Source organism: Rhagoletis pomonella, unplaced genomic scaffold (genome assembly GCF_013731165.1).
Source record: "Rhagoletis pomonella isolate Grant_MI unplaced genomic scaffold, Rhpom_1.0 Rhpom_scaffold_00196, whole genome shotgun sequence".
In the NCBI taxonomy this organism is placed as follows: domain Eukaryota; kingdom Metazoa; phylum Arthropoda; class Insecta; order Diptera; family Tephritidae; genus Rhagoletis; species Rhagoletis pomonella.
In genome coordinates, this window is record NW_023458750.1 from 46,424 (window position 1) to 51,714 (window position 5,291).

A 5,291-nucleotide genomic window follows, 5' to 3' on the forward strand; every position below is an offset into this window, starting at 1 on the left:
AGAGAGACAACTGTCAGTTTATCGAACCTTGTATTATTGAATCATGACCACATATCAGAGCTGTAAAATGATTGAATCAACATAGTCTGCATTCACTCGGCATTCCTTTCAAAATGTTGATTGTTGGTTTGTATAAATAAAAACTTCATTCCTGAGTGGCTTAAAATATTTGAAAACAAACAAACTGTGTTTTGTTATTGAATGCTAGATTGCCATTCAGTATAGAATGTGAATGTTCAGCAGCATTCGCACTCACACATGATTGTATATTTAGAATGAATGCACACTTTTTTTTACCATTCAGTACCAATAATTTGTTCCCAGGGTTGATATATTTTATACTTTAAAGTTTGAACATATCTGGAATTGAAACAAAAACAAATATTTTATGTCAAAGTATATGTACTTATGTATTGAAGTTTTCTGCCACTAACCCAAAGCCAATGACTCGTGCAATATTATTTATTCCAAAGCAACTTATCGCAACCGTAGAGCAAAACAGACACATCTTGATATGTATACATATACATCATCGATTGTAGACATTTTTTCGCAGAAGAATATACAAAATTGATTTATCACAATTATTTTTGTACTAAATATTTTTTTCACAGTATACAGTGATCCAGGTAGCCAAAACAAAAAATGTAAACATGCTTATTTGACATTTTGTTTGAATGTATTGGTTGATATTTTTTCACAGTTGTCGTTTTCGTTAACCCAAATGAAATCCAATTTAAATATTTTCAAGTCACATAAAATAAAATAACGAGAAACACGAAATTCCAAGCAAATGAAGCGTGAAGCGTCAGCAATTATGACCGGATGCAGTTCCTACATAAGTCAAACCGTGTTCTGAACACAACTTTGAGTGAATAATGGTGGGCTGACTTTGTAAAATGGTCCCATCGATTAGGCGGTAAAAGAAGTATTACTTAGCTTATGGTACAACTCTCCAATTTTCAAATGCACGTAATTTGTGTGTATTTGTTCAGCCGATTATTCACATTTGAAAGAGGATAATGCATGAATTAATGCAAGTAAAGACGGTTTATGCAGATAAGCGAGCGCGTTTGTTAACCGTATAAAATGTATGTACGTATATACACATATATTCAGAATGACGAGATGAACTAGTTCAGCCCTCTCTGTTTGTAAACACGCTAACTCGAACAAAATTTAGTTATTTTAACGAAAGTCGGTGTCGAAGTTGCCTTTGGTATAATTTAGGTTAGTGTTAAATTTTGTCGAAATCTGCCAATAACCACGCCCACCTCCCACGTAGTAATTAACAATATTTTTGTTTTATTATAATTTGTTTTACGAATTTTGCTGTTCAAATTTACATTTCAAATATATCAACAAACATTTGTAGGTACTTTTGCACCAGTTGTTGCCTATGGGTTAATGACAAAAAAATCCTATATATTCACAACATTTCATGTATTAGTTTTCAAATAAGCATATTGTCAATGGCTGGTTTGCTGTATACTGTGATTGTTTTCAGTTTTCAAATATGAAAACTTTCAAAACAAAATTTCAGAAGTGTTCCTGTTTTTTTTTAAGGGGTTGAGGAGTTCCATTACTTTGAGCAACTTTTTTAATTAACTATTAATTTAAATGTTTCCTAAACATATTTACAACGCAGTTCTGCAAGAGGGTACCATAACTTTTTTTCAAATAACGTATATTTGGAACAACCAAAATTAATCGATATGGATACATACATTTATGTTCGTATGTACTACTTATGTATGTATATATACATAAAAATGCTCAGAAAAAAAGAGAAGATGATTAGTCCATGTCCGTTTATTTGCGTACACGAAAACTCTAGCAAAAGTTGAGATATCTCAACCAAATTCTGTACGAGGGTTTTTTTATCTAAACCTGGTCCCTCTCATAAAATGGTAATTTCGAAAAATGCCAAAACTACAATATTTCCTTAATTACAGGAACCAAATTGCTAAAAAACTGCCATGTTTATTATTATAGTTTTGGAAAATGGACATGGGATATATTGCTAGCTTTAAACATCAATTTGCTCAAAACATACGTTTAGAACAGTTAGCAAGCTTCTACCACATGTGTGGTAGATCAACCACGTAATTTTTTTTAAATTTGGGTGTCTACCACATCTACCACACAAGGCTTAAATTCTACCACATTTTTAGACAGAACATTTGTTTACAATTTTCACATAACTCTAGAATTTCAACTCAATTGTAATTCGAAATATAAAAATTAATCAATAGATTTTTAAAAAGGTACATCATAAATTTTGCTTTAAATATATCTGTGCCTTAACTTTCTAATATTTCAAAAATACGCCTATTTATATTTGCTAAAGTATTATGCAATGGGAAAATAATTTGGTCGATTTTTTTGCATACAAATAAAATATTCTTTTCTTCATGATTATATTCTCTAACTAGAAAACTAATGTTATACTTGTTTTTACACCAATTGCGTGGAATCTGTACGATCCACTAGCAATTATATTTCCCGATTTAATTTTTGAGTTGTGCTTCTTTTGACGACGGTGTGCGATATGTATACCCAATAAAATATGAATTGGAAAATCTACCACATCTTATTCAAATCTACCACATTTTTTTCGATTCTACCACACTAAAATAAAAAGGGGTTTGCACACAGATTTGTTAAATCTTTTTTTGAGAAAAGTTGATAATTTGCAACTTATTGTAAATGGTAGAAACCACCACAAACCCACAAATCAGGTTTTAGAATCTTTATTAAATGCTTGACCCAATAGCGAAGAAAAAAGTACGAAGAAACTTGTATTAAGAATTTTTTAAATAAATAATAAAATGTATATATCTAAAGTTAGAAGTAGAAGCGCTTAAATTTGTTTACTTATTTTAACGTAGATATATAGGTATGTACATATGTAATAATTTCTGCACATACCTTTTATTGGTACATTGGTAATACTTATTTAGAAAGCTGACAATTTTCGAAACAGAGATGTAAAAATCGTTAATAATTGACATTTTTCATAATGACATTCTTGGCAGAACAATATTTCTCTAATTAATATTTTCATTTATTATAAATATTTGTACAAATTTAAGTGAAACAAATTAATGATAACGCTCAATAAACTATTTTTCGTGTTGCAATTTTGAAATCTGTTCAATAAAATTCAACCTTGCGTATTTTTCAGTGGGTTTTGTGTATTTAGAATATTTATATCGATTGATTGGTACTGAATGAATGTGTGCACACATAGCAAAAGCTGCATTCATCTGAATGCTTATTCAGTGTTAAAAGTTAATGTTTCGTCATTCAGTTTTTTCAATCTTTCTTTGAATATGTTAATGTGTGCAATCGTATCTACTTTGAGTGAATGTAGAATTGGAAAATTATAAGCCACATTCCCCAACAAGGAAAAATTCAATGAAAACATAATAACATAAAATTGATGATTTTTAATTTCATATGATTTCACAGTTTTACAGCTCTGCCACATATTGAGTAAACGGCCCTAAAGCTGAAATTAGTCGAGAACGCAGAACGTATACTTAAACGCAGTCTGTATACGCAGAATTTTGTCGATTACTGGAGCCCTCAGTGTGGCTTTGAACAAAAATGTTGACCCCTCGGGCTTAAAAATTAATAGTGTACAGGGGAGGAAAAGTGGGGCTGTAGTAATACAAACAGAAAATGAGGCTGAGCGTGAAAAAATCAAAAAGGCAATAGAGAATAAAATGAGTGATAGATATGAAATAAAAATCCCAAACGTAGCCAAGCCAAGGTTCATGGTATATAGAATGAGCTTTAAACATGAGAATGAGCAGCTCAGGGAGATGATAAAAAAACAGAATGAATGCTTCAAAAATGGTAATTTCAAAATTTTGAAATGTTTTGAAACAAAAAGAGGAAATGCACAACATTATAATGCGTTAGTAGAAACAGATGTAGATGCCTTTGCAGCCGTGCTGGCAAGCGAAAAAATAAACATAGGTTGGGAAAAATGTAGAGTCAAAGATGGAATGGATGTTACTTTCTGTTTCAAATGCAAGGGATTTAACCACATAGCTGCGAAATGTAAAGCCGATGAGGTATGTTTCAAGTGCCTAGATAACCACAAAACTGTGGAATGTTCTAAGGAAACATTAAACAAATGCATAAACTGCATTCGTGCTAATAAAAAATTTAACTTAGGGCTTGATGAAAATCATATGACATTTAACCGACAGTGTCCTGTATACCAGAAAAAGCTCGAGCATAAAAGAAATACTGTAAATTACTAACAATTACAGCAAGTTTGTGGGGACCCTAGCGTTGAGTTTACGTCTCACCCAGGTGTAAAGAAAGCGCTACCCAAATATTTGCAATGCGTATATCTCAATATACAGAGTTTAGTGGCTAATAAAGTTGAGCTAGAAATACTTATAGATTTAACCGACCCGGATCTACTTTTGTGTTCCGAAACATGCCTAACTGATGACATAGAGGATACGGAAATAATGTTCCCGGCGTATCAGATGATACGCTGCGACTCACACAGTAGACACACAGGGGGAGTGATAATACTCGTTCGAAACACGCTCGGTTTTAAAACAATAACTAACAAGGCTTTAGACAAAAATGTTTGGTGTATAGTTATTCAACTCACACACTGTGATACCAGGTGGCAGCTCGGGGTGGTTTATCACTCCCCAAGCTCAAGTGATGCGGAATTTGTTACATATATGGAGGATATCTTAGCAGAAATCTCAGAAAATTCTGTGAACACTGTTATCATTGGCGATTTTAACATAAACATGAACGTAGTATCAACCTACAGCAGAAAACTCAATGATGTTTTCTTGCAACAAGCCATGCAACAGCTAATAAATTTTAATACGAGGGTGACGGAACATTCGGAAACACGTATTGACTTGTTGTATTCCAATGATAACCGAGTTATATGTCAAAAGGTCGAGGATCATAGAATATCTGACCACGAAACGATAATGTTTCGACTAAATGTCAATAAACTTAACCCACTTGCTAAGGAGGCAGAAGTAATATCCTGGGAGAGATATAACCCTGAGAACTTAACAAGTTTACTAAGGCAGTGCGATTTCTCGAACTTAAATTTTTTCGATGCTGACGGTATGGTGGAGTATATTACTCATTGCATTATGTGGGCCATGAGGCAGTTGACTTACTCAAAAATAACTCGCATTAGGCAGAGGAACAAATGGTATGATAGGCAATTGACAGAGATGAACAAGTATAAATCTAAATCCCATGAGAAAGCAGTGTTGTCAGGGTACTGG